The 20403-nt window shown below is 40.1% G+C and overlaps 1 protein-coding gene across 4 annotated transcripts in view; it reads left to right on the forward strand.

The window, feature by feature from the left end:
- Nucleotides 1–20403, forward strand: part of LYPD6B (LY6/PLAUR domain containing 6B) — a 123504-nt gene that overhangs the window by 47176 nt on the left and 55925 nt on the right. For 2 of the 4 annotated variants that reach the window (XM_038422587.2, XM_038422586.2), the window contains exon 2: nucleotides 8787–8888. The exons of the other annotated variants lie outside the window; for them this stretch is intronic. The gene's annotated coding sequence lies outside the window, so the exon portion shown is untranslated. The remainder of the gene's footprint in view (nucleotides 1–8786; nucleotides 8889–20403) is intronic. 4 annotated transcript variants of the gene reach the window in all.

A 20403-nucleotide genomic window follows, 5' to 3' on the forward strand; every position in this document is an offset into this window, starting at 1 on the left:
TTTTAGGGTCATAACCATTAATCTATCATCACAGTTTTCTCAAGGAGGCATGCAATGCTCAAAAAATAAAATCTAAGGAAGAAAAATTGCTGAATGAGGTAGGTCATCTTAGGAGATTTTTGATGAAAGCATTAAAGCTTTCTATTTAAGTTTCTGTAATGGAGTCAACAAAGCATCAGATGTGCAAACTGTTTTGAAAAGGCTGAGCACTACTGTATGTTGCTGGATCTTGATTTAACTTTGGTAAATACATTCTATAGAAAAGCCATTGGTACTCTACCCAGGAAGATATTGTTTTCTGACTTGAAGAACTGCCTCTCAGGAGATTTGATTTTTTTATTATATGCTCCTCATCCCTTTGAAATACAACACTTCAATTAGCCCCAGGACAATTTAAAATAAAAGGCTGGTTTCATACTTGTCTAGCACACTAAATAGCCTAACTTTTAGCAAATTAACTGTAACTTCTCTTAGAAAAAATCCATAGCATTGTGTCTAGCTTAATGCATTGTATTGTTCAAAAATCAGAATGGTTTGAATGTCTCAAGAACGGGATAGAAAATCATACTGAGTATTAGAGCTGGTCAGAAAAACGTTGACAAACACAAAGTTTTAATGGAAATCAAATGTTGTGAACATTTTCACTCTCCCCATACACCCCCTATTTTTCATCTCCTCCACTGAAAATATTACAGTCCTGTTATATAAATTGATGGCTCACTCTTACCTGGAATATTATGTTCAGAGACCTGACCCCTTCTCAAAATTAGATATGGAGGATATTGAAAATGTCCAGAGATGGGTGACAAAATTGATTAGAGCCATGTATGAGGAGAAATTGAGAAGACCAAGATAGTTTAGTTGAGAGGAGAGATGAGAATACAAAATATGGAATGGTAGAGAAGAGATAAATCAGGTTCTCCTGTTTACCTTTTCTCATATTATAAAAAATAAGGGAATAGAATAAAACTGAAAGACAATATATTTAAAGATGATAAAAGGAATTTTTTTTACACCATATATAATTAGTCTGCAAAACTCCTTGCCACCACATATCATAAGACCTTATGTAAATAATGAGATGATCCACACTTACAATGAATCCACAATTATTTCTTAGAGGACAAAGTTATCAAGGATGTAAGCCCTTATGTCTCCGGTCCCTTCTGGCCTTGGAACCTATGAATCTATAATCAAATCACTAACAGATATGAGCTAGGTCAAGAAACTCCCTTTATGGGCAAGGTATTCCACTGTGGTGTTTCTTGCACCTTCCTCTGAAGCATTTGGGATTAGCTACTGCTGGAGACAAGAGACCGGACTAGGTGCATCACTAGCCTATATTTATGAGGCACCTGTGATAGCAGTAATGTGTCATGTATGCACAGACTATTTATGGGGACGAGTTTGAGTTCTTATTCCCTGTGTAAACATTTATTCAGGACTATTTATATCCCTTGGAAAAGAATCCATGGTGTTTTCTGTGTTCAGTTTCCACTGCATGTTCCTAACATCCATCTTCTTTCTGGAAGAAATCTCAATACCTTTTTGTTGCTGCCCTTTGTAGCTTGATTTCTGTAACCGAATAATGTTCTGCACAGTCCGTATGCTGCTGGCTGCTAAACTGTTGTGTTGATGAGAGATGCCTCTTGTTACCAAGTTCTCCATGACCTTTACAGGCCTCATACAGGGACAACTTTGCAAGTATTTAGTGTGCTTGCCATGTTATTTGCAAATCCACTCTTCCTCAATGCCCCAAGCCTAAAATTTCCATTATTGTGGATTTGGGGGAGTAAAAGGCGTGACTATAATATTTTTATGATGTATATGTTTTTAAAAATACAGTGGAAAAACTGATTTTTTGAAAGACCAGTAAATCCTCCCTGTCGGGGGCTAGTTTAAAACATGATATTAAATTACTTATTTACTAGAGAATAATATCTGGAGCTGTGCAGTCTATTTGCAATCAAACTCATTTTATTACAAAAAGTCTAGTCAGTTTCACAGAACGGTTTGCCAAGGATGAACAGGTCATGGGGACTCAGAGGAAGGGATGAGCTTGTAGTTTTGCACAACACTGGAACTTAGGGGATCTAATTTTACTTGTAGCTCGGCAGGCAACTCTAGTGTGACTTCATATGGGATAAATGACTACTTATTTAAGGGACTTGCTTAAAATGGGGCTATGCAGATAATGCACATTTGTCATTTTAAAAAAAATCCATTGTCTCATTTACTGCATGTTTTGCCATGTTTTTTTTTCCCTGCTGGGACTCATTGTGCTGTGATTCTGTGTGTCAAGTTGGAGATTTCAGAGTAGCAGCCGTGTTAGTCTGTATTCGCAAAAAGAAAAGGAGTACCGGTGGCACCTTAGAGACTAACAAATTTATTAGAGCATAAGCTTTTGTGAGCTACAGCTCACTTCATCGGATGCCATCCGATGGCATCCGATGAAGTGAGCTGTAGCTCACGAAAGCTTATGCTCTAATAAATTTGTTAGTCTCTAAGGTGCCACCGGTACTCCTTTTCTTTTTGCAAGTTGGAGATTGCTACTAACATGGGAGAGTAGAAAGAGTTGTAGCATCTGCTGCTAATAGCACTATTACCTTGTAATGCTCAAAGTTGAAGGAAGGCTACATTCTAGTCACACTGCTATCAGCTAATTCTTGCAGTGCCCCCAAATTGTATTGGTAGAACTGTGGCTAGCTACTAATGATACATGTAACTAATGGTGTGAACTGTTTCAGAGTGGTAGCTGTGTTAGTCTATATCAGCAAAAAGAACAAGGTGCCACAAGTACTCCTAATGGTGTAAACTGTTGCTAGAGCTTGCGAGAATACATTCACTGTTTCTTTAAATCTCTACATCAGGTAGGAGGGAAGCTAGGGAAAGTTTTAGGTAGTAGCTGGACAGTGAAGAAGAGAAGGAAAGAGTAGCTTCTTGGGCTAATGCTGTTTCCTTATTCTAACATTGTTCAGCGTTAGAAGTGACTCTTTCTGTACTGCTTTGCCAGTGTCACATGACAGTGCTGATCACTGATCAATGCTTAGCTTCCTTTCCCTGATTTCAGGGAACTGAACACTGATCAAACTAATGCTCTCTGCTGCTTGCCATTAGACCAGGAGAACTGAGCCCTCTGACCATCTCTCTTCCCTCCTCATGTGGCGCTACCAAATACCTAACATTTGTTTGAGGAAGCAAGACTAAGGAAAATCCATGCTTGGAGATGGCTTGGAAGACACAGGAGGAGCTAAAATGAAAGTCAGGGAGAAAGTGTGGTGGCTGGCCCCAGAAAGGGAAAAAAAGGAGTGGGGCTTTCCAGTTACAAAAGGGTAATAGAAGAAATAGGGGAGGGGAGAAGTTATTGCTGGGAAGCTGTATGCAGGGCTGGTGATGCACACATATAATATATAATTGTAAAAGATATAGGCTGCATAATAAGTAGTTCCTGTCTGTTCTGTGAAATGAAATTTACCTTGAGAACAGTAAATTTGCTCTTCATTTCTGTATTTTGTTCTTCATCCCAAGGTCATGCCTGAGTGCTGCAGAAGATCTGTTGTGTGAAAACAGCTCTAATGCCAGCCACCTGCTGTAAAGCCCACTCCATGTTTGTAAATGATCACTTTCACCTTGTGAAATGCTTCTTTTATTTAATGAATAATTCATCTTTTATTGAAATGCACAGTTGAATTCCTAATAGATATTCTGGGGTATGAATAGTAGGATTGTTTGCTGAGTGAAAAGACAGATTTGTCCTGAAACCTAGTTACAGTATTTAGCCTTCAAAGTTAACTGGCTCACTGAATTCTTTCTGTGTCCACTATTAGGACTTTCTTGTTCTGGAAGTTGATTTTGTATCTATATTAATTTCTAAATATTTTGTAGATGTTCATGCTTCTATCACTCCTGTATAATTTTTTATTACTTTTGCCAGATAATCTGATCCAAGATGAACATAGGATTTGAATTATTATTCCCTTCTCTCAAAATTGAAGGCTGTTGCTGATGGTCAAAATGCAGAAATGTTTCCCTTATGTTACTTGAACTGCAAAAACATTCTTAAATTTCTTAACGCAACTTACTGAAAGGTTACAAGTTATTACAAAGCTGTGCTGGTGCTGCTGCTGTTGTATGTAATAGATCCAGTTCTTCATCTTACCAATATACAGAAATTGAGAGCCCATGTATTTTACAATGTGAATGGTTTTTGTATCACATCTTACAAGGTGATGTTCTGTCTGCCCTATGTGGACATTAGAGATCCTGTTTAAGCTTGGCATAAAACTGGTTTGCCTCTGTGTCCTTGAACAAAATGTCCCTTTCTTGAATTCTAATTACTTGTTTCTCATTTCCTAAAATTATTTGAAAATGTGCAAGGAAGGGGGTGGTTTAGTTTTTAAATCAAGGGCTAGTAAGATGCTGTGCTCCAACTGAAAGGGATGTTCTATAACTTGGAAACAGATTATGAGGGTTGGGTAGGAGGAGAGGGTAGGTATATTTGAGACTGCTTAAAAGCAAGGCATGTGTCCTACAGGTGTAGAATATACACTAATTGTACTTGGCCTTACCCCACATTAAATTAGTCCCCCTGCTTTTTTTAGCTTGTTAAGAAAATTGTAAATGCACTGCTTCATGGCTCCTTGGCAGTTAGGAGTTTAGCAGGACACTGATACCTAGTGGATTTCAAGACAGACTCCCATTGTTTATAATTAAAATCTGCCAAGAACTTATCAGATGCTATGTGTATTGAAGCTCTTTCTTTTAGGGCAAGCTCCAGTACTGTTGAAGAACTTATCGTAATTATTGATCTTCATTTAATAGTAATCACTCTGAAGGCTAAAAGTTTATTCTGTTTCCAACTCTCTCCACATGGTTTTGATCCAGAACAAAAGAATAGTTGTTAAGGTGTATTTGTGATACTTGTTAAATGGGCTGTGGCTACTTGCAGTGTTAGTGCATTGACAGTGGATTTTCTCAGGAATGGACCTGTCAAGCTCTTTTGTCTAGTTTGTGGTGTGTTTCCACCTATGTAGTATTCGGATTATATTTTCCAGTGATGATGTCTTTCCTTTAAAGCAATAAATCACCAGGTAATGCATCAGGACTTGACATAATCAAAATGTTTGTGTGCATAATTGAGAACTATATAAACTGATTTTTTTAAAAATTGGTATTACCTAGAACCCCAGTCATGGAAAAGCATCTCATTGTACTAGGCACTGTACAAATACAGATCAAAATGTGATGGTCTTATTTGCCAGTATCCATAGATATAAAGCATTGGAGTTGTAATAAGGAGATGTGGAATCTAATTCTGGTTCTGCAACTTCCTGTGTAGCTGTGGGCACACAGGTGTATGCTGGTGGGGATCTGTGCTGCAAGTAATAACTCAAACTGCTATGTGTGTGACCAAGGAAACTCTTGTGCTTTTCTCTCTGATTCTGTATACTGCATACAAGTTTAGTATTCCTTTTCGGGCCTGCACTTTAATGTAGGACCTACTGAATTAATCTTTGGTAATGGAGCTATGTGACAATGGTGATTATTTTTTCATTCGTTCTTACTTTAAAGAGGCACCATCAACTTGAAGATCACATTTCTCCCTGAAAACATGAGCTTCCTGTAGTGTACTCATAATTTCCAAGATTGCTGGGCCATATAGAAATTAGTAAAGAAAAATAGTTTTTTCAGTTTGTTTACTTTAATTTGACAACACCAGGTTTATAGTCGATCATTTTCTTCATTGTTGAAAAGCCCCTCAAACACTTCAACAGGGGAATAGGGAAAACCATATAACTTTTTGAAATGTTTTGTTTTTGTTTTGTTTTAAATGATAGGATGTAAAGGAAGCTCCATCAAAAACGGGCTTAAAAAACCCCAAACCAGAAAAACCCTTGTCAGTTTCAAATGATTGCAATTGTGTCCTTTTGAGAGGTGTCAAGCTAACTTTTGGGACTCACTGGTGTGTTTTGCTGTAAGATGTTAAAAATGGCTTTTCCACAAAGGACACAATGGGGGTATGGTGAAACCTCACCATCTTTCTCCCTATTTATCAAAGTGTTTGCACTGCAGCTCCCATTCAGGGAAATTAATGGGCACTGAGCAAAGAAAATTAAACTATATCACTTTTAAACAATAGGCTTTGCTGTAGAGTTGTTTCTTATCCCTTCTTTTAAGCAATGCTATAACTAAGCACTAGGATTGGGAGGGGAGATTGATGGGATCAGGGGCCAGACTTGCACAGATACTGTGTATTTGCAGTCAAGTTATGTATTAAACTGAAGGGAAACTGGCAGGCAAGTAGCTCGCTAGTGTAAGTTTTCCTAAATACCTTGTATAAGAGGCTATCTCCATTTTTTTTACCCTCTGAGCCCATCATGTGGATTAGCAGTATAGATTACTACTGTGAGTGTACAAATGTTATAATTTTAACTGCTAAGAAACAATCTAGGCACATCTAAGTCAAATACACCTGCTGAATGTATTAAGTATGTCCTACCAACACTTGCATACCAATGAAGTTGATCATAGCCGCACAACAGGTGTGGCAAGGGGTCTAGCAGTGAAAAGGTTAATTACAACAGTTGGGTAATCAGATTTAGGAAGGTTCAGGTTAGGTTCATCCAGCCTTGTATGAGCATCATCACATCCTACTACAAATAGTCTTCTTTTTTATGCAGGTGATAGCTGATTTGCTCCCTGTGGCTTTGCTTTCATAGTTACTGCTAGCTTTGGTTTTTCAAACTCTTCCTTTATTTATTAGCGGTTTATGATTAAACACTAATAAGAACGTTCTATAACACAGTTTTCAGGGTGGGGGTTGTTTCTGATGACTTTATTGATATTCAGTTTAAAATGGGGCATAAGCAGAGTTCCATTGCTTTCTCCTCCATTTGGATCCTAGATTAAAAAGAGGTCCTGATATACTCCAGAGGGAATTTGATCCAGTCCTCTTTAGCTAGAAGGATGGTCTCTAGTATCTAGAAGCCTTGACAATCTGTTTTTTTCACTTCTCCTTGCTGAGAGACATTAGGCCTGTTTTAAATAGGTTCTGGAACTCCTGGATTTTTCAAGTCCTTCAAGTTACTTGAGCAGTTAACTTTGTTCATAATTTCATCAATTCATGGGTGAGCCTTGCTACCCATCTATTCTGAAAGCTATCTTTCCTGGAGACTTGGCAGTCACCCTTACCCTCTCCACTAGTGGGCCTTTTACATGCTTTCCACAGCCCATTATTTCAGTATGGCTTTCCTGATTTTCTTTCCATAAAGATGTGACACAAATCCACTTCTCAGATGATATGGAACACAAGAAACTTCATCTTACAATTAAAAAAAAAAATTGAGAAAAGGGGATTAGGCTGGAATGACATCTTCAGTCTTAACTTCTGGATGTTCATTATAACAAAGTTCTCATATAAATATAACGGTATTCTGCAGTTTTCTTTTTGGGTTCATGGAAAGTGTTCAATGAAAATCCTTTTTGAAAATATAGGGTTAAGTCCTGGCCCTACTGAAGTCAATGGGAGTTTTGCCATTGATTTCAATACTCAGGATTTCAGCCATGCTAAAAAATGCACCCCTCCCCCCGCAAAAAAAAAAAACCCAACAAATACCAACCAAGCCCGTACTGAACTTTGGACATTTCGTCTTTTTGATCTAGCACTATTTATAGAAAATAAAATTTTCAAACAAAAAAGCCTTTTTTTTTTGTCTGAGAAATGGCCTTCTTTCAAAATCAAAAATTTTCATAAAACATTTTTTTTCAATTAAACCGGAAATATTAACTCTTACTTTTTGTTTTATTACTTTCTTCTCCCCCCAGTTCTTTCCTCTGTCTTTTCTCCCCATTTCAATGGCAAAAGAAGGGAAAACGAGAAAAAAAATGCAAAGAGGTAGGGAGAATGAAAATGGAAAGTTTCTATTAAAAATTCACTAAAAGTTTGGTAATAAATAAAAACAAATTCTTTCTTGAAATCTGAACAACAAAAATGGCTTCTGATCCTTTCCCCCTCCCCCAGATTCTCTCCTCCTGTCCCATTTTTTAAAAAAGCTCTAATTATTTTGATTGGGCCGTGTTCAAAATGTAATTTCTCTGTGTCCATATGATGGAACCTGTTTATGTCTTCTGAGTAGTAAAGAATGGTATATCAATAGCAATGCATTTTCCTTGGATCTGGATGATTGCCACTGTGGGTTAACAAAGCTCAGATTTTCTCATGGAATGCAAACACTGATATCCTTGCTGTTTCTGTTCGGGCTATTAGCACTAGAATGAAGGCATTTCATTTTGTGTCAGGTGTGCACAAAGAGTGTTGCTGTTAGAGAGAAAAATAAGAAACAGTGACTTTATGCTGCTCAGCTGTACACGTTTTCAGAGGGAGACCAGGAGATGTAATCTGACATCTCATTAAGGTGACCCCATTTCTACCTCTTCTTGTAATAATGTTACAGGAGTACCTAGAAATTTTATGCAAATGCTGTAAGTGTTGGTTCAAGAGAACTTCAGGGTAAGTGGTGACAAGTGTTCTAACATGTATTAGCAAGTAGCTGTTTTGTCTTAAACTGGATAAGTAGAAATTATAAGAGTTTTTTTGTGAAGGGAAAAATTATTTTAGTTTTAAGTATAAACATTTACCAGGGTACAATGATAGAGCAGGAGTCTCAATGCTCATGTTGAGATATTCGGGGGATGGGTCCATTAAAAATAACTTGGACAGATAAACAGTTCAAGCTTAATTATTTTGATCTATGACTTAATTGTGGATATTTGATTTTCTTTTTAAGGGATTTGCAGACAACAGCCCTTCAGGGGCGGTGGGACAGAGAGATGAAAGACAGCTAGACTAACTTCTGAGATTTAGTGAGGACTCATTTTCAGTTTTGACGGTAAGTGAGTGAGAAAAGGCTGCAAAGAGTCAAATTTCTGGGCCCCATTCAGAGGTTCGCAGCTCCCTGATGTAGTGGTTATTACAAGGGTGGAACTAAACATATAAACAACATTGGAAATTGTTATCTGCTGGCCTACAAGTTAATCATTCTGACCTGGGAATGAGTCTAGGGTTGTTAACTTTCTAATAGCACAAAACCAAACACCCCTGCCTAACCCTAACCCTTCCGAGAGGCCAGGTCCATGCCCCGCCTCTTCTGAGGCCCTGTCCCTGCTCACTTCATCCCCCCTTCGTCCGTCGCTTGCTCTCCCCCACCCTCACTCACTTTCACCAGGCTGGGGCGGGGGTTAGGGTGAAGGGGGTCTGAGGGCTCCAGCTGGGAGTGTGGGCTCTGGGGTGGGGCCGGGAATGAGGGGTTTGGGGTCAGGAGACGGCTTGGAACCAGGGATGAGGGGTTTGGGGTGTGGGGGGTGCTCCAGGCTGGGGCAGGGGGTAGGGGTGTGTGGGGGGTGAGGGCTCCAGCTGGGGGTCTGGGCTCTGGGTGGGGTCAGGGATGAGGAGTTTGGGGTGCAGGAGGGGACTCTGGGCTGGGGCAGGGTTGTAGGGTGTTGGGGGGAGTACAGGCTACAGCTGGGGGTGTGGGCTCTGGCATGGGGCCATGGATAAGGGGTTTGAGGTAGAGGAGGGGGTTTATGGCTGGGGCAGAGGGTTGGGGGTGTGTGGGGTGTGGGCTTGGGAAGGAAGTTTGGGTGCAGGAGGGGATTCTGGGCTGGGGCAGGGGGTTGGGGTGTGGGGTCCTGGCAGCGCTTACCCTGGCTCCCAGGAAGCGGCTGCCAGGTCCCTGCGGCCCCTAGATGCATGAGCAGCCAGGGAGGCTCTGCAGTGCTGCATGCTGTCCTCACACCTGCAGGCACTGCCCCTGCAGCTCCCATTGGTTGCAGTTCCTGGCCAGTGGGAGCTGTGGACCCAATACTTGGGTGGGGGCAGCACATAGAGCCTCCCTGTGCCTAGGGGCTGCAAGGATCTGGTGGCCACTTTCAGGAGCCGCATGAAGCCAAGGCAGACAGGAAGTCTGCCTTAGCTCTGGGCCCCTGCTGTGTTGCCAACTGGACTTTTAATGGCCGAGTTGGCAATGTCAACCAGAGCTACTAGGGTCTGTTTTCAACCGGGTGGTCTGGTTGAAAACTGGACACCTGGGAACCCGAGGAATGACTCTGGGTTCCACAGTAAGAACAGAATAAGGCCTAATCTTGTAGCTTTTATTCATGTAGTTTTGACTTTGGCTTGGGAGTCAGTAGGATCGCTTTTGTGCATCAGGTCTTCAGTACTGGGCCCTTAGAGAGGAACTCAACTCTGTCTGAGGAAACTCAGCACTGTGGGCCTGATCCATCTCCCATTGACTTCAATGGGAGGTTTTCTGTTGATTTTTATTGAAGCAGGATCAGGCCCCATCTGTCTGTGGTGTTTATATCATATAGTTATCTGAGCATAGGCAAGTACATACCTGCTGTGAGTGAAATGATTTATTGCCAAAGCACTTAACCATAGAAACATTTTACTCAAGAACCAACATCAAGAGCAGGATCAGGTGGTCATGGAGGATAGTAAGAAACCTCAGACGCTTTTTTGATTTTTTTTCTGTACTTGGATTCTGAGTTCCATGTCTCTTTCTTTGGTGGGTTTATTTAGGAGCGGATAAGCTGCAGAAAAGGGAAAGGGGAAATTGCAGGGAAAGGAGGTGCAGGGGACAAGAAAGGGGTGAATAGGGTAAGAGAGTGACACTGAGGTGAAGTGACTGAAGGAGGAGGAGTGGGATGGTTAAAGGAAACAGCCACTCAGCACAGGGCAGAAAAAGTCCAGTGAAAACTGTAGAAAGGTCTCAAAAGGACCAAAGGTTCTGCTTCTGCCCTTCACAGATGGAGTCTCAGGATAGCTCCTCTTTGCAGCTTTCTCCCAAGCCCACATTGGTGGATGCAGGGACACCATCTAGCTCCTAGTGCTCCCAGAATGTGTGTGCAGTTTCCCAAATGTGTATTTCCCCATTTTATGTAAGGGCAAACTGAGGCAGAGCAGTTAAATGACTTGTCCAAGGTAACAGAGGGAAGGGGTGTGAGAGCTGGGATTAAAACTCGGGAATTTTAAGCTTTTTGCCTCTTTTGCTTCTGTTTTTTTTTTCTTCTTTTTGCTAGATCTTAAAAACAAGGCCCAATGAATATATATTACAATACAGATTTTAAAAAATCCTTGAGTGCAATTTGAAAAAAATGCCCTATGACATATGAAAGAATATTTGTGCTGGAATAATTTGCGCTTGTGAATAATTGTGTTTGGAGAAGAAAAGAGATGGGACTGTCAGTAACAAAATAGAAAGCTATGATACAGTTGCACAACACATATAGCATTGTGTATTAGTGGCCTAGAAACTGTGACATTTATCAAGATAGCTAAACCCTTGAAACTCCTGTTCAGCATTTTTAGAAACAAAGTACTGTACTTTAAGTGGACAACTCTGCCAACTGTCCTACTTCTGTAAATAGGGATATTGTGAAACATAAGCAATCAGAGACACTGTTAGTTTTATATTGTCTGTCAAACCTAAATAAACTGAGATTGATAAACCATATAACTTCTTGCACTCTGTCTAACAATAAGCTTGGGCAGTTTTCAATGTGAAGGATATATGGGATGTGTTTCAGCCCTATAGCAAATAGAAATATAAAGAGAATGCAATAAAAGCCAACTATTATTACATTTAATATAATAAATGTTCAGTAGAACTTCAACACTATTGGATTTGATTTTAGAGGAATTAGTTTAGAATTAGCTATGCAGGATTTCAGTGACATGAAATGAGAGGAATATAGCCATGATCTGTACAATATTTTAAAGATCTAACATGAAAGATGTATTTTGTCTGTTGTGCTTTAAAGTGTGCAGTATACTGGAAAATGGAGTGATCTCTTTACTCACAGCAAAGTCAGCACAGCTAATGGGAGTAGTATCCTTACCTTACTGGAGTTGTTGGTCTACCATAATATGCAGCCGTCTCTAGAGTGAAAAATAGTGATTGTATGTTTTCTGGTTCTGCGGCAGGATTGCATGAGGTATCTGCTGTATTTATAACTTCTTACCAAGATAAAACATGAGGAAGTGAAATGTATAAAACATAAGTACACAACTTTTCACTCTAGATTTTTTAATTAGCTGTAAATAATGAATTGTTCCATTTGCCGACTCATTGATCCTTTGTGGGTGGCACTCTGTGTTCCTATTGAGACATTCCTTGCCCTGTCAAATTAATAAAAGTGTGGAGTGAAGTAAGTAGTGTGCTTCTGTAGCTATACGTGTTGAAAGGAGGGTGAAGAGGCAGAAATAATTCCCAAGACCCAAGTCCTTAGTCTATTCAAAATCATGGGTAGAGTGTCACGTGACTTGTCACCAATTATATCTGTTCCTCAAAATGTACATCTTAAAGGCCCGAATCCTTAAGTCTTTACCAGTTTTACTCAAGCAAAAGTCTCGTTGTCTTCAGTAAATGTTCCTGATAAACTTTTCTATTGAAGTCAGTTGGAGTTCTGTCTGTGTTTAAAGCCTTGTCTAAGTTATGAAGGGTTTGCTGATGTAGCTTATACCAAGCAAATACACTATTCTGACAAAACACTTTTTTGCTGGTATAATTGTATCTACACCAGGCCTTTATCATTTCAACTATGTTGGTAAAAGAAAACAAACAAAAAAATCATACCTGTAACCAACATAGCTATATTTACATAAATTTTGAGTGTAGACCAGGCTTCCTTCGTTCGGCATATATAGTGCCTTTCATCTTTGAGGGTCCCAAAGCACTTTCCAACCCATTTATAAATTAATCACTTTATGCATCACTGGATTCAACCAGAGCCGCTCAGGTGTTTTTCAAAGACATGTTCTGATTTGTTGAAACCAAAACTTTTTATTGGGGAAAAAGGAGAGACAAGGTGAGTGAGGTAATATCTTTTATTGATAACAGCAACTTCGGTTAGTGAAAGAGACAAGCTTTCTAGCTACACAGATGAGTTCTTCAGAGCTGCTTCTTCCAAGACCTGAAGAACTTTGGAACTTGAAAGCTTGTCTCTTTCATCAAAACTGACCCTTTTCCAATGTTGTCTCCAGTGTTGTTTTAGCTTTGTTGATCCCAAGATATGAGACACACAAGGTGGGTGAGATAATATATTTTATTGGACCAACTTCTAATGGTGAATTTCCCATTTTAAACAATTTTTGAAAAAAGTTTTGAAAATGACAACTTTTTTCACAATTTCAAATTTTTTTTTCAAAAATAAATCCTGGTAAAAATTAAAATGGAAAATATCAAAATGAAACAATCTGATTTTTTTGGGGGGGAAGGGGGCATGGTTCATGAAAATTTCAGATTTCAACTTTTTGTTCTGATTCAGGATGGGGAAAAAAATTGAATTCTCAGTGCATGGGAAAACCATTTACTCCCCAGCTCTCGATTCAACCACTTCTGCACTTCCAGGCAAAATGTAGGACACTGTATTCAACTGCATGGGGGATTAAGCTAGGCAGATTGTAGTTCTCTAAATTAGTATTTGGCCAAGGCAGCAGCAATAATAAAATTCCCTTGTAAAATATACCGTGGGTTGTTTAATGATCACAAGTGTTCAGGACCCCTTATTTACATAACATCTGAAAAATGGCTCAGTACTTACTTCCAATGCAACAGAGCCCCCTCATGCCATGATTGATTCAGAGAAGTTTTGGAAGGAAAAGCATTATCTAATGCAGTCCCAGCACCATATCCTGCAACACAGACTTTTCTTGAAGTCTGTTATCCAAACTTGGTGGAGCTCTTAGCCATTCAATCCTCCAGGAGAATAAGCCTTAATTTATTCTTGTCGTCTTCAATTTAAAAGCAAAAGTAAGCATAACAAGAATTTTTTCTGCACATAGCTATAGGTTTCTCCATAAATAAGACTTCTATTAGTGAGATTTTTACCTGTGCTTTTGGGGATTTGGGTTGTGCATGAGATGCGTAGTAATGTTTGTGCTTGATGTTGTTAGGGCATGTACCACACCATTCTTAGAAATTTTGGCCCTGTATCGTTAGTCACAGTGATGCTCGTTTTCTAATTTGGTTCAGGTCATTACTGTGACTTTCACTTGCCATTTGTTAAGTTATTTATTTATTTTACTGTGTAGATCTTAGTGGTTCCATGTAAACACAAAATAAAAGCTGAGATATGCACTATAAATGAGATGATACTGGTTTTATTTTTATTCCTTTAGTAAGTGAACAGAAAGCAAGTATTTCTGAGTGTGGAGAAAACCATGACTCTCCCAAGAGTTAGATATTAGTACTTGTGCAACAATAGTGACTAAAGGTATCAGTGTGCTAGTTAGTAGAACAAAGAGGGAACAGTTTTCCTGTCCTGTGAAAATTGTGGCAATTTCAAAAAATGTTCCCATTCTGTATTGAACAAAACTGAGACATTTTGCATTTGGGGGATGGGGGGGAGTGAAAGCATATTTCTCCCCACTTCTGCCCAAATAGTCAATAGCCCAATGGTTAGGACACTTACCTGGGCTGTGGGAGACCCCAGTTTCAAATCCCTGCTCTGAACAGGCAGGACTTGAACCTGGCTCTCTCTGATCCTAGGGGAGTGCCTTAACCACTTGACTTTTGGCTATTCTGGAGCGGGTCTCTCTCCCCTGTTGGAGCTTTTTCACTAAGTGTAAATTATTAAATATTCATCAGGCCAGAGAGTGGCTGACTCTATAGCCAAGTAGTTAGAACAATCAGATAGGATGTGCTTGTCCTTGCATCTCCCACATCCCAAGTGAGTGCCCTAACCACTGGACTGTTGTCTGTTCTTGTTGTGTGCACTCTGGGTTTGGTTTTATTTGAGATTCCATCATGGAGCTAAGAAAACTTCCTGGTAAGTGTTATCAAAATGGATACATTTTGCAAGAAGTTTTGGTCTTGATGAAAAACTGTTTGTCGAAAAGTTCCTGACCAGCTTTTAGGCACTATGTAAACATATAGAAAGAGAGACAGTCATTGGCCCCCAGGAGCCCACAGTCTAATTTTAAAAATGCATATAAAGAACAGCAGAAGGGAAGGAGGACAACAATCAGATCACACAAGGACCTAGGTTATCTATATATACAACTGGATGGCTCCACATTTTTGAAAGTTTTAAAAAAAAAAAATCTATGAATGATAGCAGCTATCTCCATCTGTCCCAGAGCCCAGCCAGCATTTATTGGCAAATTTCTTGTAGGAGTCATAGCCGAAGTGGGCCTTGAGAAGGGATTTCAAGGAGAGGCTGGTGGCTGTTCTGTTTACACTTGGGATACACAGTCTCTGCTTGTCTGGTCATCGTGTGTCATCTATGTAGTGAAGTCCAGTGAGCTGACTTCACTGATCCTTCAGAAGGGCTTTGTGCATATTGTAGTGTATATGTTTGGTCATTTGGACTCCATGGTTCTGTAATTTGAGCTGGGCCAAAGAATTTTCTCCCAGCAGCAGCAGCTTTGAGTATAAAAGTCTGATTGGAAACCTCCTGTATAGTATCCCTTCCCCCCAGCAGTAATGAATTTGGGGGGTGGAGGGGTGGGGTGGTAAAGGAAGCTGACAGTGGGCTGCTCTGTGTGGTCCCCTTGTCCCATCTCTCCTGTACTAGTGGCAATCCCAAGAAGAGAAAACTGATGCTAATTTCTTCCCCACTTTTTCTGTGACCATCAACTGCATGCACCTATTTCCCATTAATATCAGACCCCTGCAGTGGAGCTGTTATTCTCTATGCATCACTTAGAATGTTTTCCCTATTACAATTCTAGGCTGAAGGATGAATGTTTCTGAAACTGCAGATAGTGGCTTACTAACTCAGAAGTGTAAATTCAATTTATCTCTGCCCAGGTTTGACAAATTCCCCTTTGCCTGGTGATTATAGAATTCTGATTTTTCACAGAGGAAAATCTGAAGTGAGTCACATTCCTCTGCTGTTTGCACAAAGATAAACCAGAAACCCAGGTGATACTGAAAAAGTTGCTGTTTGCAGACCTTGGAGTACCCGAAGGTGATTTACTTTTAATAACAGAGGTGTGTTCCACATGTATTCACAAGGAAATTCCTTCTGGGAAGAACCAAGGATGGTTGTGTCAACAAATAGGGGTTGTATGTAAGCTCCAGGGAGCTACCACCTTTAGCAAAACAAAAAGAACCCCCCAAACACGCCCCCCACACATATAATGGTGAGGCACAGAGAGTGCAGAGAAGGAGTTGGATAGCAACAGAACGCACAGGAGGCCTGAGGTCAGATTAGCAAGTGGAGGGGTGAAGCTCAAGAATTTAGTTTCAGATCTCTGTGAGCTATGCTAGTAGTGTCTCAATGCTGCCTGTTCAACCCTCTTCCTCTGCTGAGACTACCAGTGGGACATAGGGGTGGTCATCAGAATATTCATGGAGACCATATATGATGGCAGTGGGTATATCAAGTCTATTCTGACTCCGAGTAAAACAACTCATGGTTCCGTGTGTTTGGGGAATGAACACTTATTTAGAAATATCCCCTTTCCCTCTCAACATGAATAACTGTTTAAACTTCACATGCAAGAAGCATGTTCCAAGGGCTTCCTGTTCAAGGCTGCTTTTGAGTCGTGCAGCCATGCCTGGCTTAAGCCAAGAGAGGCTTGATGTGGGTGGGAACCCAAAGCTATTTATAATTGAAGTGTCTGGGATTTTTATTGCTGGTTTTTTTTTCACTGTTTCAATGAGCTCTTCTGATGGGAGGTCAGCTCTATAGCACATGTACCATGGCTACTCTATTCCTGGAGTGCTTCCAGCATGCATTTGTGGCAAGGAGATCTGTGATAGGTTGAAAACCTTGTCAAATGTGGGGGGGGGAGAAGTGATGATACAAACAGAGCTGCTTTATTCTTCCCTGCCCTTTTCCTGTTGCCACCAAGTAAAGCAAGGAAAGATGTGCTCACAAAACCTCAAACTGGGAGAGAGGAGTTGAGATTGCTAGGATCAGCATGCCCTAGATGTGAGTATGTATTGGAACGTGTGTATGTGCTCTACATTCTGACTAGGGTACCCTGGGCTCACTGAGACTGTCAGGTCCTGCCCTCAAAGACAAGTGTTGTAGCTAAGGCAGGCTAGGAGAGGCCCTAAAAAAATGAGCGTGAGGAGCAGAAGCCGTTCATTGGGGTTTAAAAGCGGATATCCCAGCTGGAAAAGAGGAAGGAGAGCAAGATAGAAAACTATCTCGGTACAGTTTAGAACAATGCTAGAATAATTAGTTTGGGAGAGCGAAGGGGTGGCAAAGACTTGTTCTGGGGGAGCAAGGATTTTACTACACATACTTTATAGAATGGGGATAAATAACATCAGTAACCATTTATTTGCCTTATTGAAGCTGGATAAACCTGTTTGTGAGCAGCAGCAAATCCGTGACAACTCTCTTCAGATCAAGAGACTTCAACAACTTTTTGTCAATAGCCATGACAGCCAAATCTCTTAACCAGTCATTTGCCATGTGGTTCCTCATGTAGCCTTTTACCCGTTGAAGGCATGAGAATGTTATTTCACATGCAGCACTTGATGGAGGAATACTCACACCAATCACACACAATTTATGCAGTTGATGGATGGCAAGTTTGTATTTATCCAAAAATGTTATCAGCTGCAGCAAACTGTCAGTCTTGGACTTCAGCTCTTTTGCATAGCATTTAATCACTTTTGGCAAGACTTCTATCTCAGCCTCCACACTGTCTGTATTGCAGCCATAGTATTCTGCAAATGGTTTTACTTTGAGAAAGTCAAGAAAATTCTCATACTCTGGGTTAGGGCACTTGACGACACCAACAAGAACAGATTTATTTTCAGAAAATCTTCTTTGAAATTCTCTAGTTATTGATCTAGCACTGGCAAAAAGGTGGATTCCTGAAGTCTCCTTTGTCTAAAAGGGACCGTTTGTCACTTGGCACTTCTTCAATCAAAATATATTCCTGAAGTTTTTTAGGCAGCTTTACTATGTGATGGCATACTCCCCAAACTTCAGGCAGCTTCAGATAATTTTCTGTAGCTATGGTAGTGGCTTCACTCCCTATTTCCTCAAAAGCCTCTTATGAATCCCTCGTGTTTAGAAGCTCACTGATTAGGGCATTCACACATAAGCATGCCTGAGACAGTTGCACTGAACTGTTTGCAAGTAGTGAGATATAACTTTAACCAGTCAAAGAATTTTTGTGAATTTGCAAAAAGAGGACAATAAAGTCAAAAACTAATACTGAACTAAATACATCAAGATAGTATAGTGAGTGTCACAAAAATGGATGAAATTGTCTTTTTTACAGCATTGAAAGCAGAAACTTGTTGTGCCCATTGAGAGTCACAGAGCTTCTTGAATTCTAAGATTTTATTTTGGGGTTGTACTTTCTTTTGAATGGCTATGAATTTAGTGTGTATAGCTGATCCAGAAAGACAAGGGTACAATTTCCCCAAAATAGTTTAAAAAAAAAAAAAAATTCAGTGCTTGTTTGTTTCCTTTGCATACATCAACAATAACTAAATTGAGGCTGTGATGGAAACAGTGAATGTACAATGCTTAAGGAACTTCTTCCTGTAAGAGAGCTTGCATGCATTAAGATTTCCACTTATGACATTGGCACTGTCATAAGTCTGGGCAGTCCAGTTCCATATATCTGTACTACTGAAACAGACACTTTGCATCAAGTGACTCGGCAGGCTGGAAATCAAGAAATCTTTCATATACAGTGCTATGCAAATAGTGTCTCAGCACAACTGACAGTTCTGCTTTGCTATTGTTTTTAGTTACATCAACCATTCTAGAGAAAACATTAGCCTCTTTCACTTCTTGGCTTATGCATGCAAGTACCATTTCTGACATCATGTGAATTATTTCATTTTGTATTGATGAATGGTATATTTTGCATTGCGTGGTCCACTTGGTAAGAGAGAAAATTAAATTTGGTGATTAGTGTCAGGAGCTGCAGGAAATTGCCCTTGTCATCGATGCTTTCACTCTCATCTTTTCCTCTGCAATCCCCCAGACTGCAGTGAGTTGCAGGACATCTGCCATAACTTCGAAAGTTCTCTTGAACTAAAGCAAAATATGCATCAGTAATTTGCAACTGAACTGGACTGAAAGACCATCACCTTTTGACTAAATATCTTTGAATGAAGTCTGTTGCACTTGGCAGCTCTTGTAATTGACTATTTCCATGCTGTCAGAATCCTGCATCCATAACTTTTTGTCCAGTTGCTGAAACCATTACAAATCAACAAAGATTTGTGTACAGCAATAGATGTTGGGGAAAAAAAATCTGTATGGGAATCAGTAGGCTGCAATCATTATTTCACTATATTCAACCCATGGATACAAATCAAACCATCTCTTTTGAAACTTCTCCACTCATTCTTGTATTTTGTTTTGAGTATAAGACCTTATCAGCGGTTGTTTTGGACCATCAGATACAGTTTGCACAATATCACTTGATCCTGGTGGAATCTTATTCCCTGGGCTTATCTTATTACCAGGTGGGTTCTCTTCTACTTTCCATTCACAGTACCATACTGCTCAGTTGTTTCTTTCCACCTCTTCTTCTTCTGATATGGAATGTTCCATTTTTATTTGATTCTTTTAAAATACAGTCTTCTTTTGTCCATATCTAAAATAGAGAGTTCAGATGTAATACTGGTAGAGCACTCACCCATTGATTTTTTTTCTTAAATTAGGCCTATTTCTGAAGTTGAGGTCAATTGTATTCAATTTTGTTGTCCTTGCTTCACTTTGATGCATTTTGTTTGATGAAAAGTTCTGAAATTGTCAATGATCACTTGCTTGACATTTTTGAAAGTATTTTTTTTTTAGCTGCCTGTGTTCAGAAATGGGGGGAGCCTCAAAGGTGGAGGCCCAGGTCAGGCCCTCTTGCAGGTTATCTGTTTCTGCCTCCTTGCTTCCTCTTCCTGTCCGAGTCCATACATCAGGAAAGAATGTGTGTGTATATGGGAGAGGGGTGCTGAGCCAGCCCATAGCCCAAGCCTCCAGTGGGATATCACCTGGAAAAGAAAGGATCCATGCACTGTATTCTTCTGCACATGGACTCATCTGACCCAGGATCTGGCCTGAGAAGTGTAAGTGTGTGTGTGTGTGTGTGAGAGAGAGAGACTCACTCCATTGCAGACACATAGCTTTCAGAGACATTCTCCAAGCAAGCAGGGACACAGGATGGTCATTGGTTTGAATCTCACACTGGTGTGTCCTGTAGACTGCTGCCAAAATGCACAATCTCCTTGCTCTCTGAGGTGAAGAACTAGCTGCTTGTATTTTATTAATCATTTCCACAGTTACATCTCGTACACTACAGTAAGGGAACAAGCTGCCTTGGCTGCTATTCTACTTCTCTGGTCAGGTGAGGTAGCAGAAGGGGTAGTGGGAAATATTTTGGAGGGATGCCTGCTATCCTTGGCTACCCCTAGGCAT

This window comes from Dermochelys coriacea, chromosome 11, assembly GCF_009764565.3.
Source record: "Dermochelys coriacea isolate rDerCor1 chromosome 11, rDerCor1.pri.v4, whole genome shotgun sequence".
Lineage (NCBI taxonomy): Eukaryota > Metazoa > Chordata > Testudines > Dermochelyidae > Dermochelys > Dermochelys coriacea.